Source organism: Macaca mulatta, chromosome 3 (assembly GCF_049350105.2).
Source record: "Macaca mulatta isolate MMU2019108-1 chromosome 3, T2T-MMU8v2.0, whole genome shotgun sequence".
Lineage (NCBI taxonomy): Eukaryota > Metazoa > Chordata > Mammalia > Primates > Cercopithecidae > Macaca > Macaca mulatta.
Window position 1 is genome coordinate 128,238,153 of NC_133408.1, and position 27,335 is coordinate 128,265,487.

The 27,335-nt window shown below is 39.2% G+C and overlaps 1 protein-coding gene and 1 long non-coding RNA gene across 7 annotated transcripts in view; one reads left to right on the forward strand and one right to left on the reverse strand.

Moving 5' to 3' along the window:
- CDK14 (cyclin dependent kinase 14) overlaps positions 1-27,335 on the reverse strand; it is a 727,116-nt gene that overhangs the window by 100,925 nt on the left and 598,856 nt on the right. The gene's annotated exons all lie outside the window — the stretch shown is intronic.
- Positions 956-8,785, forward strand: LOC144340163 (uncharacterized). The gene is made up of 2 exons (XR_013415930.1): positions 956-1,078; positions 8,260-8,785. It is a non-coding gene; the product is annotated as an uncharacterized LOC144340163 (long non-coding RNA).

Genomic DNA, 27,335 nt, shown 5'->3' on the forward strand with positions numbered 1-27,335 from the left:
GAGATGTTGCTGCCAATGGTGAGGCCCTCCTATCGATTTCAGTGTTCTATCCCAGGCCATTGAGTGGAAATCTGCCTCAGGCTGCTGGACCTGGGCCCACCAGGTTGGTGGGGGTGTACTCAGTGAGCCTGCATGTTCACAAGGGGTCAGAAAAACCTGGAACATAACAGACAAGAGACTGTTATGTTCATTTCACATTTATGCTGTAAAAGCATGTTTGTTGTTCATGGAAACTCTTTAAAAAAAAAAAAACTAAGGAATTTTCAAATTATAAACCTGGATGACAAGACATAAACAATCCCTACTGAAATCAGAGTATGTGTGGTATGAGAATCTTATATTGTGAATAACTATGAAACGAGTGTTTTTAATACAGTTGAAAATAACCGTGTGCTGCTCTTCTAATTATAAAGAATTTTCTGGATTTTTAAAGTCCTTATCCATGCAATTCTCTCTCTCTCTCCCCCTCTCTCTCTCTGTCTCCTTGCAGTTTTTTAAAAAAAATGTATGAAAGAAGGTAACATGAATAGTGAAAACTGGTCTTAGATCATGAATATAGAGCAGGATATTCTCCTTATTCCCTGTACAGGTTAGTTTTTGTACCTCAGAAATGAGGAAGATGGAATAGATTGTCTTTAAGAGTTGTCCTAGCTCGAACGCTAGAACAATATCCTCCAATCTCAGAAGAACCGGATTATGAACTAGAGGCAGGGAGAGTTAGCACAGTGGCCTGCCAGGGCTGACCTACCAGAATTTCCTGCTCTGCCACCAATGAAAGGAACAAACAGTGCTTCTCACTTCTCTCCAGTCAACCTTGCAACTAATGCTTCTTTAAAATCTAACCTAAGTTTCTAAGCCTTCCTGAAAACAGACAAAGAGAAAAGTAAACCTGGAGTCCTCTGCCAGACTAGAGAGTACCATCAAAGTTGAAAAGACAGAATGGAAAGTGGAGGACAAAAATGGTAGTGCAAAAAAGAAAAAGAGGGCGGAGCAAGATGGCCGAATAGGAACAGCTCCAGTCTCCAACTCCCAGCGCGAGCGACACAGAAGACCAGTGATTTCTGCATTTTCAACTGAGGTACTGGGTTCATCTCACTGGGGAGTGCCGGACGATCGGTGCTGGTCAGCTGCTGCAGCCCGACCAGCGAGAGCTGAAGCAGGGCGAGGCATTGCGTCACCTGGGAAGCGCAAGGGGGAAGGGAATCCCTTTTCCTAGCCAGGGGAACTGAGACACACAACACCTGGAAAATCCGGTAACTCCCACCCCAATACTGCGCTTTAAGCAAACAGGCACACCAGGAGATCATATCCCACACCTGGCCGGGAGGGTCCCACACCCACGGAGCCTCCCTCATTGCTAGCACAGCAGTCTGTGATCTACCGGCAAGGCAGCAGCGAGGCTGGGGGAGGGGCGCCCGCCATTGCTGAGGTTTAAGTAGGTAAACAAAGCTGCTGGGAAGCTCGAACTGGGTGGAGCTCACAGCAGCTCAAGGAAACCTGCCTGTCTCTGTAGACTCCACCTCTGGGGACAGGGCAATAACAAACACAGCCGAAACCTCTGCAGACACAAACGACTCTGTCTGACAGCTTTGAAGAGAGCAGTGGATCTCCCAACACGGAGGTTGAGATCTGAGAAGGGACAGACTCCCTGCTCAAGTGGGTCCCTGACCCCTGAGTAGCCTAACTGGGAGACATCCCCCACTAGGGGCAGTCTGACACCCCACACCGCACAGGGTGGAGTACACCCCTGAGAGGAAGCTTCCAAAGCAAGAATCAGACAGGTACACTCGCTGTTCAGAAATATTCTATCTTCTGCTGCCTCTGCTGCTGATACCCAGGCAAACAGGGTCTGGAGTGGACCTCAAGCAATCTCCAACAGACCTACAGCTGAGGGTCCTGACTGTTAGAAGGAAAACTATCAAACAGGAAGGACACCTACACCAAAACCCCATCAGTACATCACCATCATCAAAGACCAGAGGCAGATAAAACCACAAAGATGGGGAAAAAGCAGGGCAGAAAAGCTGGAAATTCAAAAAATAAGAGCGCATCTCCCCCGGCAAAGGAGCGCAGCTCATCGCCAGCAACGGATCAAAGCTGGACGGAGAATGACTTTGACGAGATGAGAGAAGAAGGCTTCAGTCCATCAAATTTCTCAGAGCTAAAGGAGGAATTACGTACCCAGCGCAAAGAAACTAAAAATCTTGGAAAAAAAGTGGAAGAATTGATGGCTAGAGTAATTAATGCAGAGAAGGTCATAAACGAAATGAAAGAGATGAAAACCATGACACGAGAAATACGTGACAAATGCACAAGCTTCAGTAACCGACTCGATCAACTGGAAGAAAGAGTATCTGCGATTGAGGATCAAATGAATGAAATGAAGCGAGAAGAGAAACCAAAAGAAAAAAGAACAAAAAGAAATGAACAAAGCCTGCAAGAAGTATGGGATTATGTAAAAAGACCAAATCTACGTCTGATTGGGGTGCCTGAAAGTGAGGGGGAAAATGGAACCAAGTTGGAAAACACTCTTCAGGATATCATCCAGGAGAACTTCCCCAACCTAGTAGGGCAGGCCAACATTCAAATCCAGGAAATACAGAGAACGCCACAAAGATACTCCTCGAGAAGAGCAACTCCAAGACACATAATTGCCAGATTCACCAAAGTTGAAATGAAGGAAAAAATCTTAAGGGCAGCCAGAGAGAAAGGTCGGGTTACCCACAAAGGGAAGCCCATCAGACTAACAGCAGATCTCTCGGCAGAAATTCTCCAAGCCAGAAGAGAGTGGGGGCCAATATTCAACATTCTTAAAGAAAAGAATTTTCAACCCAGAATTTCATATCCAGCCAAACTAAGTTTCATAAGTGAAGGAGAAATAAAATCCTTTACAGATAAGCAAATGCTTAGAGATTTTGTCACCACTAGGCCTGCCTTACAAGAGACCCTGAAGGAAGCACTAAACATGGAAAGGAACAACTGGTACCAGCCATTGCAAAAACATGCCAAAATGTGAAGACCATCGAGGCTAGGAAGAAACTGCATCAACTAACGAGCAAAATAACCAGTGAACATCATAATGGCAGGATCAAGTTCACACATAACAATCTTAACCTTAAATGTAAATGGACTAAATGCTCCAATTAAAAGACACAGACTGGCAAACTGGATAAAGAGTCAAGACCCATCAGTCTGCTGTATTCAGGAGACCCATCTCACACGCAGAGACATACATAGGCTCAAAATAAAGGGATGGAGGAAGATTTACCAAGCAAATGGAGAACAAAAAAAAGCGGGGGTTGCAATACTAGTCTCTGATAAAACAGACTTTAAACCATCAAAGATCAAAAGAGACAAATAAGGCCATTACATAATGGTAAAGGGATCAATTCAACAGGAAGAGCTAACTATCCTAAATATATATGCACCCAATACAGGAGCACCCAGATTCATAAAGCAAGTCCTTAGAGACTTACAAAGAGACTTAGACTCCCATACAATAATAATGGGAGACTTCAACACTCCACTGTCAACATTAGACAGATCAACGAGACAGAAAGTTAACAAGGATATCCAGGAATTGAACTCATCTCTGCAGCAAGCAGACCTAATAGACATCTATAGAACTCTCCACCCCAAATCAACAGAATATACATTCTTCTCAGCACCACATCGTACTTACTCCAAAATCGACCACGTAATTGGAAGTAAAGCACTCCTCAGCAAATGTACAAGAACAGAAATTATAACAAACTGTCTCTTAGACCACAGTGCAATCAAACTAGAACTCAGGACTAAGAAACTCAATGAAAACCGCTCAACTACATGGAAACTGAACAACCTGCTCCTGAATGACTACTGGGTACATAACGAAATGAAGGCAGAAATAAAGATGTTCTTTGAAACCAATGAGAACAAAGATACAACATACCAGAATCTCTGGGACACATTTAAAGCAGTGTGTAGAGGGAAATTTATAGCACTAAATGCCCACAAGAGAAAGCAGGAAAGATCTAAAATTGACACTCTAACATCACAATTAAAAGAACTAGAGAAGCAAGAGCAAACACATTCGAAAGCCAGCAGAAGGCTAGAAATAACTAAGATCAGAGCAGAACTGAAGGAGATAGAGACACAAAAAACTCTCCAAAAAATCAATGAATCCAGGAGTTGGTTTTTGAAAAGATCAACAAAATTGACAGACCACTAGCAAGACTAATAAAGAAGAAAAGAGAGAAAAATCAAATCGACGCAATTAAAAATGATAAAGGGGATATCACCACCGATCCCACAGAAATACAAACTACCATCAGAGAATACTATAAACACCTCTACGCAAATAAACTGGAAAATCTAGAAGAAATGGATAATTTCCTGGACACTTACACTCTTCCAAGACTAAACCAGGAAGAAGTTGAATCCCTGAATAGACCAATAGCAGGCTCTGAAATTGAGGCAATAATTAATAGCCTACCAACCAAAAAAAGTCCAGGACCAGATGGATTCACAGCCGAATTCTACCAGAGGTACAAGGAGGAGTTGGTACCATTCCTTCTGAAACTATTCCAATCAATAGAAAAAGAGGGAATCCTCCCTAACTCATTTTATGAGGCCAACATCATCCTGATACCAAAGCCTGGCAGAGACACAACAAAAAAAGAGAATTTTAGACCAATATCCCTGATGAACATCGATGCAAAAATCCTCAATAAAATACTGGCAAACCGGATTCAGCAACACATCAAAAAGCTTATCCACCATGATCAAGTGGGCTTCATCCCTGGGATGCAAGGCTGGTTCAACATTCGCAAATCAATAAACATAATCCAGCATATAAACAGAACCAAAGACAAGAACCACATGATTATCTCAATTGATGCAGAAAAGGCTTTTGACAAAATTCAACAGCCCTTCATGCTAAAAACGCTCAATAAATTCGGTATTGATGGAACGTACCTCAAAATAATAAGAGCTATTTATGACAAACCCACAGCCAATATCATACTGAATGGGCAAAAACTGGAAAAATTCCCTTTGAAAACTGGCACAAGACAGGGATGCCCTCTCTCACCACTCCTATTCTACATAGTGTTGGAAGTTCTGGCTAGGGCAATTAGGCAAGAGAAAGAAATCAAGGGTATTCAGTTAGGAAAAGAAGAAGTCAAACTGTCCCTGTTTGCAGATGACATGATTGTATATTTAGAAAACCCCATTGTCTCAGCCCAAAATCTCCTTAAGCTGATAAGCAACTTCAGCAAAGTCTCAGGATACAAAATTGATGTGCAAAAATCACAAGCATTCTTATACACCAGTAACAGACAAACAGAGAGCCAAATCAGGAATGAACTTCCATTCACAATTGCTTCAAAGAGAATCAAATACCTAGGAATCCAACTTACAAGGGATGTAAAGGACCTCTTCAAGGAGAACTACAAACCACTGCTCAGTGAAATAAAAGAGGACACAAACCAATGGAAGAACATACCATGCTCATGGATAGGAAGAATCAATATCGTGAAAAGGGCCATACTGCCCAAGGTAATTTATAGATTCAATGCCATCCCCATCAAGCTACCAATGAGTTTCTTCACAGAATTGGAAAAAACTGCTTTAAAGTTCATATGGAACCAAAAAAGAGCCCGCATCTCCAAGACAATCCTAAGTCAAAAGAACAAAGCTGGAGGCATCACGCTACCTGACTTCAAACTATACTACAAGGCTACAGTAACCAAAACAGCATGGTACTGGTACCAAAACAGAGATATAGACCAATGGAACAGAACAGAGTCCTCAGAAATAATACCACACATCTACAGCCATCTGATCTTTGACAAACCTGAGAGAAACAAGAAATGGGGAAAGGATTCCCTATTTAATAAATGGTGCTGGGAAAATTGGCTAGCCATAAGTAGAAAGCTGAAACTGGGTCCTTTCCTTACTCCTTATACGAAAATTAATTCAAGATGGATTAGAGACTTAAATGTTAGACCTAATACCATAAAAATCCTAGAGGAAAACCTAGGTAGTACCATTCAGGACATAGGCATGGGCAAAGACTTCATGTCTAAAACACCAAAAGCAACGGCAGCAAAAGCCAAAATTGACAAATGGGATCTCATTAAATTAAAGAGCTTCTGCACAGCAAAAGAAACTACCATCAGAGTGAACAGGCAACCTACAGAATGGGAGAAAATTTTTGCAATCTACTCATCTGACAAAGGGCTAATATCCAGAACCTACAAAGAACTCAAACAAATTTACAAGAAAAAAACAAACAACCCCATCAAAAAGTGGGCAAAGGATATGAACAGACATTTCTCAAAAGAAGACATTCTTATAGCCAACAGACACATGAAAAAATGCTCATCATCACTGGCCATCAGAGAAATGCAAATCAAAACCACAATGAGATACCATCTCACACCAGTTAGAATGGCAATCATTAAAAAGTCAGGAAACAACAGGTGCTGGAGAGGATGTGGAGAAATAGGAACACTTTTACACTGTTGGTGGGATTGTAAACTAGTTCAACCATTATGGAAAACAGTATGGCGATTCCTCAAGGATCTAGAACTAGATGTACCATATGACCCAGCCATCCCATTACTGGGTATATACCCAAAGGATTATAAATTATGCTGCTATAAAGACACATGCACACGTATGTTTATTGCAGCACTATTCACAATAGCAAAGACTTGGAATCAACCCAAATGTCCATCAGTGACAGATTGGATTAAGAAAATGTGGCACATATACACCATGGAATACTATGCAGCCATCAAAAAGGATGAGTTTGCGTCCTTTGTAGGGACATGGATGCAGGTGGAAACCATCATTCTTAGCAAACTATCACAAGAACAGAAAACCAAACACCGCATGTTCTCACTCATAGGTGAGAACTGAACAATGAGATCACTTGGACTCAGGAAGGGGAACATCACACACAGGGGCCTATCATGGGGAGGGGGGAGGGGGGAGGGATTGCATTGGGAGTTATACCTGATGTAAATGATGAGTTGATGGGTGCAGCACACCAACATGGCACAAGTATACATATGTAACAAACCTGCACGTTATGCACATGTACCCTACAACTTAAAGTACAATAATAATAAATAAATTAAAAAAAAAAAACAAAAAAAACAAAAAGAGGAGGTCCATTGGTTGTGGCAAGATGAAGAGAGCTACTTCCTGGAAGACAGCATTTATTTTCCTTCCTTCCTTCCTTCCTCCCTCCCTCCCTCCCTCCCTTCTTTTTTTAAAAAAGAGTCTTGCTCTGTTGCCTGGGCTGGAGTGCAATGGCATGACCTCGGCTCACTACAGCCTCTGCCTCCTGGGTTCCAGCAGTTCTCCTGCCTCAGCCTCCTGGGTAGCTGGGATTACAGGTGCACACCACCGCGCCTGGCTAATTTTTGTATTTTTAGTAGAGACGGGGTTTCACCATGTTGGCCAGACTGGTCTTGAACTCTGACCTCAGGTGATCCGCCCGCCTCGGCCTCCCAAAGTGCTGGGATTGTAGGTGTGAACTACTGCACCCAGCCGGAAGGCAGCATTTCTAATACAATGTGGAGACACAACATCTGCTAAATGACTGAATGTTTGTTTGAGTACTGAGTATATCAATGGTTGTATCTATAGAGGTTTCACAATATCTGAGAAACAAAAATTTAAAAAGTCGACAGTCATTTTTGAGCAAAAACATCTTATGTTCAAGTCCTGGTCCTTAAAAAACCTCTTCAAACTATACATCCCCCGGAGGATGTCATTTTCTTTTTTTTCTTTTTTTTTTTTTCTCTGGTTTTGGTTTGGTTTTTGAAGTGGGGAGGAAGTTGATCCCTTGCCTTTTTAAAGTTAACTTATAAACTAGGACTGCATGGATGTTTGTTTTGATTTAGGGTTTTATTTTTACACTGTAGTTCTAAAAGACTCCCTCTAAAACAGATGATACACCTGCTGTATAACAACTAAGGCAAGCTACATTTTGTTCCCAAGGGTGGCTTCTAAATCTCTATAAAACTCTCCACTGGAATTTATTAATGTTTTAGCTCATGAAAACTGGATATAAAGAGTAAAAATGTGGTATGTGTAATTTACATATTAGACCATGCAATAGAGATAGAAAATTCCATATAAAAAGCTTAAATGGGAACAAAAAGTTCTAGAATGTTCCTCACTTGCATTTTATATGGTGACGGGATACTATTACACTCATTATGGGCCTATGTCTGAAGCATAATAGTGTGCTTTGTTTTACAGAGTTGGAAGTAGAGCAACCAACCTGGAGTGAGTGATGCAGAGGGTCTATACTCATACTTTATGCACTGTCACACTCTTCACAGAGCCTGGATCCCTTCATTTGACAGCACACATCTCTGTGGCAAGGATGCCAATGCCGGTGCTGGCCACTGAATTAATCGACATCTGATCGCTTGAAAATGAGCTGGGTGATTTGTGAAGAAGTCCACCCACCAATAAAAACAAGTCTGTCTGTTTTCCTTAACTACTGAACAGAACTGTCAGGTGCAGCAGTCTTCTTGTCTACACATCAAAAGCAAAATGCTCAAATGCTCATGTAACCCCCTCTTATCAAAGCTTTTTGTCTTAGAGGGAGTACTATGGTCATAACACTGCTTTTGTTTTTCAAAAAATGACTTAGTTTTAGCAAATAGGCTTAAATGTATTCATTTTGCAAGGAGGGGACAGGAATTGGTCAAGCAGAACATGATTGAATCTCTGACATTGGAATGAACTCTTGGGGAAAATAAAGACTAACAGAAGAAAAGATTCAGCCCTGTGCAGTGTACTTCTCAACCCCAGGTGCTGGGCTGTGTGATGAAATGAGAGGCAAGACTCATAATTACGTTAATAATAGAGACACAGAGTTGTTTAACACTGGGACTTCCTTTCTCACTGTACTCAATGTAAAAAAAAAAAAATTAATGAGATTCCTCCCCTCAAAACAAACTGATAACATTTTTATATTAGTTTCTGTAAATAGGTTGTAGTTTTAGTACATAAAAATACTCAATTCTTATTCATTTATTCTAATGAAATTGTTTAATGCCACAATCTCCCTGGCAGACACTCATTCCCATAATGGTCAGCTCACTAGACGGCCAATGCTATATTAGAATAATGCTATTTGCAGGCAGCTCTACAGTTCACAAAATGCTTTCCCATGTATTATTTTATTTGATCCAGATGATCAAAGGGTCATGCTTACAAAATGGAGAGTATTCAGACTTCTGATACTTACATCTTAGTGTCCATTGCATGCTATGCCAAAGAGTTATTGCTAGCTGTACATTACTCAGTTGGTAAAGGGGTTATTAGATTATTCCTAAAGTTTTCCTTAAGAACACATTACATTTTTCCACATTTATCCCTTTTCCTTTAATTTTGAACTTTATTGCTATAGAGACTATTCTTTCTATATTCTTGTTAACACCTCCACTGTCCTATGCTAAATAAGGACAATGGGGAGAGTCCAGCCTTAACGTGAACAAGATGAATAATCATACGAATCCACACTGCTAGGTCTCCCCATCAGATCTAACCCTTACTCAATACACAGTTGCCCTTGCAGTCAACTATACCCGATGGAAAAGTACAGAAAGTGTTGAAGAGCCCTCAGCAGGATCTGAAATAAATCAAGTTTTTGAAAACGCTAGCACTGATATTCTTAAGGCTATTCTAAACTGCCAAAAGTGGGCCAGAAAAAGGAAAATATTAAATTCTTGCTTTGGATTTCAGAGCTTAGCTTGGTAGTAATTCCCCAGCCTTGATTTTTATTTATCACTATTTTCTACCCTTCCTGGAAAAAAGAGATGTCTTCAAATGTTTAAGTTCATTCCAAAACCAAAGAAAGGGTGATCTGCTTTTAAAAATCTGTTAACTTATGACATAATTATAGCAGCCTTTCCTATGTACTAATATGATACTATTTTCATATTTACCTTGATAGACATTATCATAAAATATTCATAGACTAATATATATGAACTTGTTATATTCTTTTCAACAAGAGCCCTCATTTATTTAAACTTACTTTCATTTAACTCCTACAAAAGTAGATCATGTTTCCATCCTACTGTCTACAGGAGAGAACAGGGTAACTACTTCGCTACATTGCTTTTGCAGAGATTCCACTTTAATTCCTTTTGCAATCTTCTCCAGTGCCTACTGGCAGTGACTGTTTTCAGTTGTGAAGTTTTATTTTTAATAATTTATACAGAACATTATAACCCATGTGCACTTAAACTATAATTTTGCATGAATAAATAGCCTAATTAAAAAAATTTCCTATGATTTTTCAGAGATCCCCAAACATTATTTTTCATATATGGGATAGTACAAACCTGTCAGTCATTATACTTGTATCTCAGTTATATTTTAGAAAAGATCCCTAGATTTAGTGAACCAGTGATTATATGATTTTGTAATTTTTGTTAAGTATTTTACTTCAAAAAAGTAGTAAACAGCAAAAGAGGCACCAATAATTACTTTTCAATCCTCTGACTAGAAGACTTGATAGAAGAAAAATACATTTACAATAATTGACCTTTATTATCAGAAGAATAAAGTTTGCAGAATACTTAAAAGTCTAACCTCACAAGTCAGCGTAGAATATCCTCAAACCCAAAGATGTGTATTCAACAGAATTGATTTCCAGCTTCCCAGTTATTTTATTTACAGTTATAACCTATCTATCATAAGCACTAGACCTTCATAACCACACAAACCTGCCCTGTAAGAAATCCCATTGTAATGTACCTGAAAGACATTAGGTAACTCACGACCTTTCCAATTTCTGGATACAAGATCAGGATAAAGTTAATAGCCCTCTCCTACTTCACAGGACTGCTGTGAAGATTGACCTTTTCTTTCCATAACTTGCTTAAATCGATTATAGGCATCTTATTATTTCACTGACTTCACAGGTTTTAAAATGTTTTTAGGAAATCAAGAGTGAAGCAAAGTAAACTGTTAGTGAATGTTATACTCCTGTGATGCTTTTAATATTTATACTATTTGGAGTATAAAGATTGCCGAATTTTCCTGAATTCAAAGTGGTTGATTAAAGCACTGTTTCAACTGAAACAGATGACTCTCATTTTTTATGATAAAAGATTGAATGGGAGTTTAAATACAAATCTTCATTTATCCAAAAATTCAATCTATGTAAAAATTTAGGAACGGCTTATGTTTCAGAGAGATTGGTTATAAATATTTAGTCCAAATTATCCAAGCAGTGTGAAAAACATTTTCACCATCAAAGGCTCTGGTAAAAAGTTTAACTTATTGGTGCATCTGCATTATGGTAAATGGAGTTAACAGAAATGGTGGCTTCCTAGCCTTTCATTCTTCTGAAACCCTAGAGAAGTTACAAATCTCATCATCAGAAGGAGGTTTTGGAATGGTATGTCCTTTGACTATAAATAGTGCTAAAAATAGCCCCTGAAAGGCATAATTTTATATAATATTATTTCACAAAGAGAGAAGAAAATATATAAATATATCTTTAATCCTGAACAAACCTCTTCAAAGTTTATGTTCTCAGTAAACCTTTCACTGAGAACTGAAAGTATAACTTAGTAATGCAATAAATGCCCTAACAAATATATCAGATTTTTCACTTAATGCTTGTTATAGGCTTAAACCAAATGGAGTAAAAGGAAATCACCTTTTACAATCTGACTCCTACAGGAAGAATGCCTTGCTGTTACGCTTTTTAAAGAAGGCATGGTGAATTGATCTCAACTTTGGTGAATCTTGGGCCATGATAAAAAGAAGAAAAATAGCAGAGCAGTTAACATTCCACAGAACTCTTTCTTCACATGTTTATTTCCTTGCACATTGGACATGATCCAAGATAATAAGAAAAGTGTAAAAAAGAACTTTTCTTAAAGGCAATATATAGTTTAGCACTCTATGTTGATATAGAAGAGATAATGTTTCCTCATCCCTTAAAAAATTATCTTGTAGATTAAACGTATTAAATGGTTAGGACTGCAGAAAATCACCAAAACTAGTGTTCCCAGTTATATCAAAATGAAAGAATATTCAGTTAGGTCAGAGGTCATGGGTTATTAAAGTTTAGTTCAAAGCAAATGAAGAATCTATTTGCTGGGCACTCTAATTTCAGCTTTTTATCTTATGATATTGCATCTGAAATTTGAAAATATACGCTTTCATTATGAAAGAAAGAGAAACGGCTTATGTCTAAAGCAAGAATTGGACTGACTGCTGAACAGTTGAGCATCCTTTACATGGGCCCTGTTCTCTAAGAAATAAATGTCAGAATCCCTTTCAATGCTTTCCACTCCTACAAGGAGTTTCCTATCTGTCTTCTCTAACCCACAGTGTCTTTCCGACTGCACACTGAACCAACGACCTGGTGAATGATCTCATCTCTTCCCATTACACAGAAGACATGGCCAGTCAGGAGATGGAACCCTTGTTCTAAATACTGGGGGAAGATATACAAAGGGGAAGGAAACATATGGTTTACTATGTGCTAGCGATTTTTTTCACATGTGATCTCCCTTATCCTACACACCCAGCCTATGAGGTGATCATCATCATCCCATCTTGCAGAGGAAGGAGCTGAGGTTCGGATAGGAGGAGCAACGTAGCCTCAGTCATACAGAAAGTGAGGCAGAGCTCATTACTTGCCTCAAATATGGGTACTCTCTTCCCTGTATCATTCCATCTACAGGCTATATTATAGCTTGTTTTTTTCTCATTATGAAAGTAAGATAGGATGATTCTAGAGCACTTAGAAAATCCTGGAATGTATAAAAAAGTCTTAATAGCATGTAATCCAGATATAATTTTAAAAAATCAATTAGATATATAAACGCCATGTATAGAGGTCCAAGAAAATTTATACATTTAGTTCTTTGTATTTTTTAATCACTGAAATTTTTTTTTCTGTTTTTTTTTTTTTTTTTTTTTTTTTTTTTTTTTCTTTCCTGGAGACAGAGTTTCGCTCTTGTCACCCAGGCTGCAGTGCAATGGTGTGATTTCGGTTCACTACAAACTCTGCCTCCTGGGTTCAAGCAATTGTCCTGCCTCAGCCTTCCAAGTAGCTGGGATTACAAGCACCTGCCACCATGCCCAGCTAATTTTTGTATTTTTAGTAGATACAAGCTTTCACCATGTTGGCCAGGCTGGTCTCAAACTCCTGACTTCAGGTGATCCACCTGCCTCGAGCTCCCAAAGTGCTGGGATTACAGGTGTGAGTCATGTGCCTGGCCTGAATATGTTTTTATATAATAAAATTTCCTTTCAATACCTGAATTTTACTTGAGTCCATTTTGAGGTTGTATTAGCTTTCATTTTCCCTCTTGTGAAGAGAAAAATTTTTAGACATCCATAAATGCTGTATCCTGTTGAGGGTGTACACTTTTCTTTTACTTGGGCTGTTTACTTTAATTCTCACTTTGCCACTTAATATTCTCTTAGTAATGTAGCTAGTTTTACGAATCTCCTTCACATGCAAAAACATGGTTATAGGCCTCTTATGTCAGGCCAAGGTCTAGTGATGCACTCAACTTTGTGACCATGATACTGTGAGGTGTCATAATGGAAATAAATAAATTTACTTTACTACACAACACTCCTTTTAACATTAATTAATAAAGTCTGCTGGAACAGGCCTTCCATTACAAGAGCAGAAAACAAGACTTCAAAGTTAGGGGAAAATCCGCTGGTGTCTATTGCATACCCATGAGGATAGCTGCAGTGAAAGCAAGATAAAAATTTTCATATTTTCTTTTCTTTTTTCTTTAAACAACAAATATTTATTATCTCATAGTTTCCAAAGGATCAGGAATCTGGGAGAAGCTTAACTGGATAGTTCTGACTCAGGGACAAAGTTGCAGTCAAATTGATAGCCAGGGATGTATTGTACTCATCTGAAGTTTGGGTCTGATGGATCCACTTCCAAGGTGATTCATTCATGTGGCTGTTGGCAAAAGGTCTTAGTTCCTCATCACGTGAGCCTCTCTCTAGGCATGTTGGCTGGCTTTGCCAGAGCCAGTGATCAGAGACAGAAGGAGCCAGAGCCCAAGACAGGAGATGCAATCTTTTATAACCTAACCTTGGAAGTAATGTGCAATAACTTCTGCCACATCCTACTGGTCACCAAGACCAACCCTGGGATGATGTGAGAAGGGGATGAAGACTAGAAGGTGGGATCGCTGGGAGCCACCTTTGGGGCTGCTGGCCACACTGATGATTACAGAAGAGACCTGCTTTTTTTGTTTTGTTTTGTTTTTCTTTTTGGTAAATTGTGGTAATATAGATAAGTAACTGAAAACTTGCCATTTTAATCATTTTAAGTGTACAATTCAGTGGCATTAATTACATTCATAATATTGTGCAACCATCACAGTATTTCCAAAACCCTGTCATCACCCTGAATAGAAACTCTACACAAATTAAGCAACATTTTCGTTATTAAAATAATGTGACAATATTAAAGATAATTTTGGGAAAGAAGAAAAATAATCACCCAAAATTCTACTACTGCATCACAACTATTTTCATCTTATATATTACATTTCAGTAACAGCTAGTCCACAGACTTTTTACAGTAATATGTTAGTACATATATATTTTTATTCATCTTTTTTCAGGAAACATAGGGAACATTTCCTATGTTTTTAAAATCTCCATACATAATATCCTAACGTTGTTGTGTAATATTCCACTGAGTTCCTGAATCATGATTTGTTAAACCTTTCCCCATTCCCTTAATCTTGGTTAAGTTGATACCAAGTCTTTTTAAAATTTTTAAACTACAATACAGTAATGAGAATTTTGGGGCAACTTGGTTTTTACTTGGTTGAGCTATTTCCTTGGGCGAAATACTAACAAGTGAAATTGGTAGGTTCAAAACATAATTCCTCTGGTTTCCAATCAGAAGTAAAGCAAAATCCCAAACTCTGGCCTGCAGGGCCATTCCTTCGCTAGCCTCTGCTTTCACTCGCCAGTCTCCTCTTCTCTCTCTCCCCACGTTCACCATACTCTCACCACCAAGCACTTTCATTATTCAACAAATACGAGCTGAGTGCCTTGTATGGGACAGGCTCTGTTGTAGGTGCTAAGGACATGGAACTGGGCAAAAAGTAAAAATCCCAGCTTTCATATGCTTAGAGCCTGCCAGTGCTCTTCCGTTTCATCACATTGCTCTGTTTTATTGTCTTTATGGACTTAGCACTCTTTGAGATTATACTGTTTATATTTTGTTTACCGTCCTCGCTACTCTAGAAGGTAAGTTCTATGAGAGCAGAAACTTAGCATTCCCAAACATTCAGAGTATCTAGATGATACTAAATTTCTTGAATGTTCCATGATACCTTTATGACCACAAACACGTTTCCATATTGTTTTTCGCATTATTTGCCAGTTTAGAGGGACATCAGCAGTAAATGAAGGGGCTCATTTTTCTACAACCTCACCAGTATTGGTGTTTATGAAGAAGTGGGTTGTGGATGTGGGGTTGGGTGCAAATGAAGGGTAGTTTGATGGAGAGCATAGAAGACACTGAAGCTATCTTTTGAGTTTTTGAAATATTGCATTAAAGTGTTATTTATCTTGATCGCTGAGATTTTTCTTGACACCACCTAAATTCTGAACCCAAAATGAGCACCTTACATGCCTCACTCTAGTCTCAGCCCTGTTTTGTATAAAAATGGCAAATGAGACAGGTATTTATAGATCTGCTCTTGAGATTACAAAATAACTGAAGACAGGAAAATAAAATTTGTAAAATAAACTTAGATGATCCTATCAGGAAAACCATTTGAGAGTTGTTTTCGGAATTAAATGAGATGATGCAGACAAAGCATTCTGGCATGCTGTGAGGCACAGACGTGTGCCGTGAACAGTGTAGCCGGTGATACTTCATACGGCACTATTGCCATTTCTCCCCTACTGCTACACTTGTAAAAAATTAAACTGACCTTACTAAATGGAGTTAAAAGAGTCCCTTGGGACTGCAATATTCTTTCCCAAATTAGAGTACATACCTGAAAATATTTTGGTAGGAGAAACCTCATTGGAGGATTTACAATTAATGGAAAAAAACATGAAGTAAAGAGGATTGAGATCATGAGTGAACTCATACAAAAAAGGTCTCATAATTTTTATTAATTTTTACTTTCTTGTAAATTTATTTTAGGTTCGGGGGGTTCACGTGCAGGTTTGTTACATGCGTAAATTGCATGTTGCTGAGGTTTGGAGTACGAATGATCCCATTACCCAGGTAGTTAGCATAGTACCCAATAGGTGCTGTTCAACCCCTTTATCCCTCCCTCTCCTCCCAATAGTCTCCAGTGTCTATTGCTGCCATCATTGTGTCCATACATACTCAATGTTTAGCTCCCAATTACAAGTGAGAACATTCAATATTTGGTTTTTCTGTTCCTATGTTAATATACTTAGGTTAATGGCCTCCAGCTGCATCCATGTTGCTGCAAAGAATGTGATTTCATTCTTTTTTATGGTTGCATAGTATTCCATGGTGTATATGTGCCACATTTTCCTTATCCAGTTCAACACTGATGGGCACCTAGGTTGATTCCACGTATTTGCTATTGTGAATAGTGCTATGATGAACATGTGAGTGCATATGCCATTTTGGTAATATGATTTATTTTCTTTTTTGATATATAAACATATAAATACTGTGCAACTATCACAGTATTTCCAAAACAGTATATAAACAGTAATGGAATTGCTGAGTCAAATGGTAGTTCTGTTTTTAAATGCTTACTAAAATAAGATAACGGTGAGGTACCTTAAGTACAAATATTTTCAATATTCTTTTAAATACTTTGATATAGAAACATTCTCTTGATAGATATGCTTCAGAATTTGTCTCCAGATTTTAAGAAGATTTTGTAACTGTGTTTTGCTGTGTTACACATTAAAGTATACTCCTCTCTTTGCCAATCTCCCCTTCAGGCCCACTCTGTTTGTCCTTTTCTAAATGTCCAATGACTTCCTAATTTTATGGTCCACCATGATTGGTTCTTGTTTCCCTGGCCTATCTTAGTTTTAAGTGTCTTGATTTCCTCCTGCCTAGTGGGCACCAGGATGCTGGCCTCAAGTCCAAATTGATCAACACAACAGTGCAAAAGCATTCTTTCTACTTGGTCATCCTTATTCTTCTTTTCCCCTTCTCAATCCTTAGGTTCAAATACTTCCAAATAGAGTGACACACAAACATCTGAACCAGCCCTCAGAGCGACAGAGTATCAAACTGACATCTGCTAGAATTCTGAATAACTGTGATGTGTGTTTAGGGAGAAAATACTGCAAAGTCTTACATGGCAGATGCTAAAGTTAGTATGCATAACATTTTTGTTTGTCATTTTTGTTTTGCAGTTCAAGTCCTGGGAAATAATTTACTCTGTGATGTACGCAACAAATATGAGAATATATTGGAGGAGGGATTTTCAAATAATTAGAACAAAAATTCATGTATTTCTTTCAACAGATCTTATTTCAAAAAGATTGCTTCCTCCTACATTAGAATATGAATGTATAATTTAAGGAGTGACTTTTAACAACAAATCTGCAGGATGTATTTCAACTCTATGTTATGAGGAAGAGTTAAGTAGTGGTACCTCGTGTTCTCCTTCTAGTTCCAAGTCCTTGCCTTTGACTTTTCATTTTTTCTCTCTATGCTTATCTGAATCTGCATTTGACTGAAACGCTATTATCAAACAGCCTAAAGTGCTTCTGGAGTTTGCAATTGGCTGTTCCCAACACAGAAATAGTTGCTACATTGTAGAAACTTTAGTGAAACGATTTTCTGCAATAATTCATCAACAGAAAGGCCACCAGTCTTACAAAGGCAGGGAACTTGCTTTGTGCATGGGAGCCCAGTCTTAAAGTTCATTACTAAAAAACACTGCTAAAAGTTTCATGGCCTCTATTTTACTGTCATGCCCTGTGGTGAGAGGATGCCTAGGCTTTTCCAAGAGGCTGGTCAAATTATTCTTATAGTGTGACTCCCAGAAGACCCTGCATTCGTCTCTCATGTGGAGGAGGTTGTAGATCTGGGGGCACGGATGCTCCAAAGTGGGATTTGATGATGAGCATAAAATAGGCTGAGGCTATCTTTTACTGCAACTGAGCACAACCTCTGAGTTTCACAGTCCTTTATTCCTGACTTTAACTCTACATCTGGCTCTTTATATAAAATGATTTATAATGGAAAGGTGCCATTTCATATCTGTGGCTTTAAGAAAACTCAAATTGGCATGATTGCTAGGCTTTTTATCTTTTTGATCAGCATTTTCACCTTTACAACTGAAATAAAAGAAAGACAAATGAATAGGATTAAAAAGCTGCACATTTAGTATCATCTGGGGTCCAACTACTTATAACTTCCAGGTACATGTAGGTAAGGGCATTTTCAGGTATATCTCTAACATGAATCAGAAGCTGGCGGCCAAAAAAAAAAAAAAAAAAAGTCTACTGATGTCTTAAAACTAACTATCAGCATAATGTAGGAAACTGAAGACAGGCATTTGCAGATCATACGTAAAGATACGGAAGTGTTTAAATAAATGAAAGAGAAAGAAAAAAAAAACTCATCTGATTACTTGGGAGCTTAAAAGAACCCCTCCCCTCCCCTCCCCTCCCCTCCCATCTCCTCTCCTTTCCTCCCTTCTTTCCTTGTCTTTTTTTTTCTCTTTCTCTTTTTCTTTTTCTTTTTTTGACAGGGTTTTGCTCTGTTGCCCAGGCTAGAGTGCAATGATGTGATCTTGGCTGACTGCAACCTCTGCATCCCGGGCTCAAATGATTCTCCTGCCTCAGCCTCCCAAGTAGCTGGGACTACAGGCATATGCCACCATGCCTGGCTAAATTTTATATATATATATATATATATATATATATAATTTTTTTTTGTACATTTGGGGTCTTGTCATATCACCCAGTCTCGTCTCAAACTCCTGGACTCAAGTGATCTGCCCACCTTGGCCTCTCAAACTGTTGGGATTACAGGCTTGAGCCACCACACCTGGCCACAAGAACATTTTCAAAAGAATGTTGAGGTCATTTCAAAAAGGATGATACAAACCTAATATTTATTTGTAGTCAATGTAAATAGCTGCTCATACACACCCACACACAAACAAAACCTACTTAATGTGCTGTGTGTCCAGCTTCTATGTAGCCTGACACATTTTAGCACATTTACTAAGTTGTATTTCTATATTTAGGAACACTAGATATAAACAGGTGAAGAGTGACGGAGCTTAGACTGTGAAACGGCCAGCGCCTACAGAATCAGTACTGCCAAAATGCCATGCTTTGAAACTCCATTCTGGATACCCAAGAGAGATACATTCAATACTCAACAAAATAGAAGAATCTGAAAATGAAAAATCTCTCAGATGTTCTGAGAGAAAGCAAATCCTGAGGCAGAGTCATAGGATTTGGATATAAGTCTATAGCTACATAATAAAGAAATAAGTGCAAAAATAAAAATCTGGGCAGGAGGTTTTTAGCTGAAAAACCTAATTCACCTCACAACATATTCTGGTGAAACACTTGCTTTAAGCTGATCAGAAGTTATGCTCTACTTTGCACTATGAAATTTGGTAGTCGGTAGCCACATGAGGTTATTTGAATTTAAACTAATATAAATTAAATGAAATTAAAAATTCAGTTCCTCAACTGCACTAGCCACATTAAGTTACTCAATAGCCACACATGGCTAGTGGTTACCATACTGGAAAGTGAAGATAGTGAACATTCTTGTCAATGCATAAAGATCTATTGGACGGTACTATTCTATATCCTTAAAATATTTAATGCAGCTTCTAGAAATTTCTAAATTCTCATAAAGGAATAGTGTAGTTCACACAGTGGGAGGATTTGGTTCTTCAGATGAACGGTAGAGACTGGATTGAGAAAATCAATGAATGTGGCAATAGAGAAGGGGTCCTGATCAGGGACTCACTCCAAAGATGTGCGAGGCAGGCAAGGGAAGGAGCCCAGCTTTAAGTCCAAAGTCTATTCTGAACAGAAAATGTCCCTGTGGAAATGTTTTTCATTTTCTTGGGAAAAATAAAAGGCGCTAGAATTCTTTGGCAGTCACAACCTAAAAGCAAATGATGTGAGATAGCAGAATTCTAAGATAGGAAGGTAAAGTCTCACTTGACTACCAAATAAAATTAGAACTATAGGTACAGTTTGACTCAAATTCTATACTTCGGTCAAGGGTAACAAGAAATGAGAGCCAAATGAAAAAAATTCCGTTTGTATTCATCTTTATAAATATAACGATGTGCTTTGTCCCATGTGGAGGCAAAGGCATGGAACCTGGTGTAATCCCTAAGTAGCCTACAAGGTAGGCTGATCCAATTCATAAAAAATGTTCATCATCCAAACAGACACCTAAAGTGGCAGACAGGGTCAGACAAAGCATGGGGCAGCTCTGGCTTCTCTAACAGAGACATTTTACTTCTTTTGCTATCAGAAAATATATATATATAGCTGCTTATCTCATATTTTACGGAGATAAACAGTTGCCCTGTAACTGTTGTTTTTTGTTTTTTGGTTTTTTCCCTCAGAGCATGCTGCCCTCTACAGGCCACATGGATATACATATATGTGAAGATGCATAAACAAGGTTCAGTTACATCCAAACAGGATCACAGTAAAGGTAAGACAAAAAAGAAGGGAGGAGGTTGGTTATACTTGTGTGTCTAAAAGGCTTTAGAATCAAGATGAGAAGCAATCAACATTTATAAGCCTCCAATAAACTTTATCTCTTCAGCCAACAGACATAAGAAATTATAAATAGTACTATAGTCCTATCATGCCATTTTCCCTGAGAAACTTAAAAGTAGGTCGACAGTCACTTTTCCTTTGTTTTAACTAGGGAGGAGACGCTGGGGAAGAAAGAGAAGTAAGAATGGTTGACGTGGTTTGATGCTTTTTCCTAACATCTCCAAAGTACATCAGTTTTTATCTAAAACTTTATATATTAAAACTCAGCTCTAAATTAGGAAATAAAAGCCAATGCATTTAGAGAAGTACACACGATTTTATCCCTAAGAGTTTAATCTTTTAAGCCCTGGCTTTAGTGAAGTAGTTAAAATCTGGCCTAAGAAATGAGAACTACCCTTCATCTTTACTTCAAATCGATTCTTTGGCAATAGTTGTGCCATAAACACACACTCGTACACACACACGCGCGCACTCACAGCTGGTATGTTTATTGGTTTAGTCACTAAAGGATTTAGCTGGACAAACATCACAAAGATGATGGCTGATTTAATTGAATTTATGATCAAATGTTTTCTATTGCAGGAAGAGTGGGAAATCACTTATGGGGAGATCTGAATAATTTAAGGGAAGTTCTCTATTTGGCATTATGTTTGTATATCAAGTCTTGAGGGATTAAATACAGCTGAGGACTAGCAGAGAATTCACATAGAGATACACAAAGATATGCTGTACAACAACGTAATGAGGGCCAGAATATTGATCCCTTTGTGTTAATATTTCTATTCATTTATCTCATTTATAGTCTGTGTAATAATAACCACACACACATATATATATATATAAACTCTATGAGACTTCCACTGTAAACCAACACTAGATTTTTCTGAAATCCCAAAGATGTTGAAATGATTTTAAAATATTCTCTCAGAGAAGACAGAAAAATAATTGTGTTGGGAGTTGTATATGTGTGTGTTTAAGGCTTTTCAAAGTGCATTTTTGTTGTTGTTAAAGACATAATGAAACCTATTGTTAAAGTTAATGTCACTGCCATGATGGAAATAACTATTTAACATGGGATCTGTGCCTTCGGATATGGACGTGGCTCAGTGTCTAAAAGAAAAAGGCCAGTTACCTTTGGAATCCCCTTCCCATTTTCCTCACCATAACAGATATGGCATGGCCATGCTCCCAGACTTTATTCATTGTGTTTTGAGAGATAATTCATCTACTCTCCCCCTCTAAATGCTGTAAACAGCAAGGATAATTACTTTTAGTCTCACCAGTGAAATCACTGGGCCAAGTGGATGCCCAGACCCTACACTCCTGGCTTAGGGTTATCCATCAGTCTGTGTACAGGTTATATCACAAGAAAAGGTCTAACAGACATTTGAACCTGGTAACAGTGATCTGTCTATGGGTTTCTTTCAATCTAATTAGGAAAACTGTCTAATAAAATGTGTTTCGAGACTAAGGATTGCATTAATTATGTACAATGCTATTGGTTATGTACAATGCTATTGGTTAACACACCACTCTTAGGAAGAAACTGTTGAGGAAGGGGAAATCTTGTTTTTACACAACAAGTATTTTAAAACAAAAGTTTTGGTGACCAAGCAGTTCAGCATGTGCCCCTAAGAAGGCAGAAATAATATTCCAGAAGATGTCTGGGGACTCTATGTAGGAGTGGTATCCATGTTGAAGGGTAATTGCTTATTTGGAGCTGAATGAAACACTCTCACTGGGAGGTACGACAGGGAGCACTGAAAAAGAGAAGGGAGGTAAACTAATATTTGCCAAAGGACTGTGTTTAGTAAGGTACCCAGTAATTGATACTCTTACCTTACTTAAAGATTAAACAATAATCCTGCCAAGAGGTTATACAAATTGAAAAGCTGAGGCTCAGAGAAGTTAGAGAGCTTCCTGAATATCACACATTTCAGTAGTGGAACTAGGGATGAACCTGGTTCCGATGCTACCAAAGATGATGCTGGCTCCAGGCATTTTCTTGTCATTTGTGTCAATAATTAGCTTGTGCAACCTTCCTCCCTCTCTTCTGTTTTTTCCTTTGCTCATGTCAATACTATTTACTGATGGTATATATTCTTAGGTCAGTAAGACCACTAAGTACACAACATGTTAGATGCAGGTATTAACAAGAATACTGTAGGAGCTCTATCCTCACCATGAATAGAAATTGAGCCCCGGTTTTATAGAGTCTCCCCAAATGATGAGAGGGATATATTATTTCATGAAAATCAAACAACCAGAGGGTGGACTGGGTAACAGTGGATACTAGGGATGACATTGTTGTTAAAATCATCTCTTTTTTAGCTAGGGATGGGGGTAGGTACTTTTAGTCCCAGCTACTTGGGAGGCTGAGATGGGAGGATTGCTTGAGCCCTGGAGGTCAAGGCTGTAGTGAGCCATGATCCTGCCACTGCAGCCTGGGCAACAAAGCTGCAAAAAAACAAAACAAAAACAAAAACGCTAAAAAACAAATAGTGTCTTTCTCCAGTGACTTCTTATATTCATCTTCATTTTGAGGCTGAACATTCACTAAATTTGTAAATATTTTCTTAATCAAATGAAAATGATATCAGTAAGTTTGAGGAAAAGTATCACATATCATGTGTTTCTTTTATATAAGGAGAAGTAAAAATGATTGCATTTTATTCATGCTTCACTTTCCCAAATGTGGCAGTTTTCAATGTCCTAAAGCTTAAGAATTAAGGTATATATATACCCACAGGGGCCCAGTGAGGAAGACCTGGCTCAGCCCTTGATTTGGAAGGCTTATTTAGAAAATGGAACCCCTCTCAACAGCATCTCATATGTGATGAACAGGAAGCTGAGTCTTTACGGTGTTTTCTGAGTAGAGTTAGGGGAGATCAAGGAGATCGGGAACAACAGCAGAGAGGTGAATTCTTAAGGGAGTTCAAAAAGGGTAGAGAGCTGTGTGTCTAACCCCTAACAGTTATCAACAGAAAAGAGAGAGAGAGAACACAAGAAGGAGAAAGGAATAGAGACGCTTGCAACAGGCTGCGCCCCTCAGGAGGGAACAGCGTGGCTCCTGGAGGGGAGGAGGCAGGGAAAGGAAAGTCTGCTTGATGTTCTTTGATATTTCCACTATTCCCCCTGCAGATTTATTATGCTTATTGGGTACTCCAGAGCTATTATTCTCAGGGTGTTTACAAATAAAAGAGGGGTGAGAAGCAAAAATAAAAAGCAAGATCTCTGGACACTTGAGTGCAAAATGCAATGACTCTTTAGTGTAGCGTTTCCAAAGGAGCAGACATCCACATTTGTATTACACTGACAAGCATTTAAAATAAATGAATATTGCACAAGTTGATGTAGAATTGTGTCACCCAATATGGCAGCCACCAGCCACATGTGGTCCTTAACTCTTATTAATTACATTTAAATATAATAAAAAATTCAGTTCCTAATTCACAGTAGTCACATTTTAAGTGTCCTGGAACCACAGAGGCCTAACAGCTACTGCATTTGTCAGCACAGACATAGAAATGTCAGGCCAAACTTTTGGTTACCTCAGAGGCCGGCAGCCTTCTTGAGCATAATCTCTTTTTTCTCTGTGCTAGGGCTAAAAACCGATTTCTTCCTTACATATAATTTTGAAGACACCGGTTGTGAACCAGGCAACTTGAAGTCAGAAGCCTATGCCTGTTACCTGATGGGTCAGAGACCAGGCAAAACAGACTGTGTCTGACCTGGGTGGGACTGGGTTTGCTCCTCCTCTGTGCTCTGCTTCACTCCATGACTCGGGATTGAATGGGAAACTCCAGTACCCACTTGTGATAAGCAAAATGGCCCCCAAAGATGTCCACCTGTTAACCCCTGAAGCTGGTGAACAGGTAACTTTTCATGGCAAAAGGGACTGTGCAAAGAGAGTAACCTGGATTAACCAGGTGGGCCCAATCTAATTACACGAACCTTTGGAAGCAGAGAACTTTCTCCTGCTGGAGGCAGAGGAGATGGGGCAGAGAGGAAGTCAGAGAGATCAGAAGCTTGTTTGATGGAGAAGGTGGCTATGTGATGAGGCATGCAGGAGGCATTGAATGGGTGGAGACAGTGAGCAAGGAAGTGAGACCTCAGCCCTACCCCACAAGGAACTGAATTCTGCCAACAACCTGCGTGAGCATGGGAGGAAATTCTCCCCGAGAGCCTCCAGATAAGATTCTCCCCGAGAGCCTCCAGGTAAGAGCCCAAGTTGGTCAACATCTTGATTTTGGCCTTGTGAGACCCAGAGAAAAGAAACCAGCTCAGCTCATCCAGACTTCTGCCTGACAGAACTGTAAGGTAATGTTTGTAGTATTCTACACCAATACATGTGTGGTAATTTGTTATGGCAGTCACAGAATACAAACACCCACTGTATATTTGGGAGAAGCAGAGGAACTCCTACAGTTTATGCTTCTAGAATCTGTTTGGAGAAGAGTTCAAGAAAGCCTAATTCCATCTCCTCCTTTCAGGGAAATGAGCAGCCCAGCTGCCTCTAGAAGCTCTGTGCCACTTCAGAAGTAGGGTTGGGTTTTATTCCTTAATGAGCTGGATGGCAGGAGGAAGGTATTAGCCGCACCATAAGCGCGTACTTTTTGGATGAGGAGTCCAACACATAATCTGATAAGATGAAAAGCAATGGCTGTTGCCAACTCCCAAGCCTGGCACATACTGCCAATTAGGAAGAGAGAAGATGGGTATTTTCTGTCTATCAGAAGGGGAACAAAAAACGCGTGTCCAACAGATAACAAACAGCATGGGGCCTGCCCTTGGCCATCACCAGGGGTTACTAATGACACTGAATTCTTCGCTACAAACAAAAAGAGACATGGATAAGAAATCTGGCACTGACACAAAATGATAGGGGCTAACCTCCTGGGGGCAGTGGGAGCTGTATGGAAGAGGTGACAAACCTCACTGGTAGGGTGTGAGTGGGTAGCAGACAGGCCTGTCATCTCTGGCACTTAGACTGTGTCTCAAAGCCAGCCTTTTTCCCATGGTGCACTACCCAGCAGTAGGCAGGAGAGGCCCAAGTTGGTGGTGCGGGCAGTCAGCCAGCTGCAAACACTGTTTTCCCCAGGACAGAGAAGTCATGTTTCTGTTCTGTCTCAGCTCTCTTGGCTGCATGAAATCTAGATTGGGAATGGCATCAGGTCCCAGAAGAGACATCCCCACTCATGGCTGCAGTGAGAACAAAATAAAATTGATATTGATAAGCTCCCATGAATATGGGGTTTTCAAATTGATAATATTCCCTTCATAAGATTCACTGGAGTACATACATTCCTAGTTGTTATTTGCAATTGTGCTGATCATTTGACCTCATGAGCCTGTTTTTAATTTTAGGCTATAAAATGAAGATGATAATATCTGCCCTGACTACCTCAAAAGACTGCCATAAGCTATGTGGGGATGTGACAATATACATTGCAAAAGGCTGTCTAACTGTTAGTTCCACCACAACTATAACTGTGGAGATGAGTTGCATGTCAGGCCTTTGACTATGTCTGTTTCATATGCTTTCATATTTATACTGTTGCCACTGCTAGTGATCAGAGCTAGGCCTTTGGTAAATTTACCATCTTCCACTCAGATAGTTTTCTCTTTGTCCTCCTGGCACCTGCTTGCGACCTGAATCTTTGGACAGATCTTTATTGTCTTTTCCAAGGCTCTCTAGGACTCCCACCAGGGCCTGGGAAGCATTTCCTATTTTAGGTCCTCTTTTTCCTTTCAAGAATCCTATCTGCAATTTCCTAGAAGAGCTGCTCTCTGTTAGATGGCAAAGGGTTTAGGGGGTCTTAATAAACATCATGTCTATGTAATGCTTTCAGTAACTGAACTAATGATTCATTCTCATGAAAACAAATGTCTCCAGAAATTGCTACGAACTGCAACTTCCAAGCAAGCAGGTGAGCCTTTGGGGCCTGGAAACAATACTATATGTATGGCTGTGAAGAGTCAGGACAAGAGACCTGCTTGGATTGGACTGTCTGCGTATTGAAAACAGTACATTTTCAAGGGTATGGCATGTGGTGAAGAACTACACCTCATGCAGTGTTCTAATACTGAACTCGAATCCATAGAGCTGGGCAGTGGACAGCTGCAGCTCATCCTTTGAGTTAAAAGACTGGAATTCCAAAATGTCTGCTTTAGTGTCTGCTTTAGAGCTTATCAGCCCAATAAACCCATCCCCAAAACAGTGAATTAGTGATGTATAGAATAATTTCTTTGAAAATATTATGAGAAGAAGTCTCCAGGCACTAAATAAATTAAAATTGTTACTTTGAAGTAAATAGAGTTATAACAAAAACGATCAACAATGAAAAAAATGTGAAAGTGGGGAAAGATGATTTCAGATCTCACTCAACTCAACTGCTCCTCCTAGTGCAATAACAGTGTTCTTACCTTCCTCTCACATTTCTAAACGGGGAAAGACATTTAAAACTCTAGCTTACTTTGCAATATATTATTATGGTAGAAAATTTTAGATCTGGCCGGGCGCGGTGGCTCAAGCCTGTAATCCCAGCACTTTGGGAGGCCGAGGCGGGCGG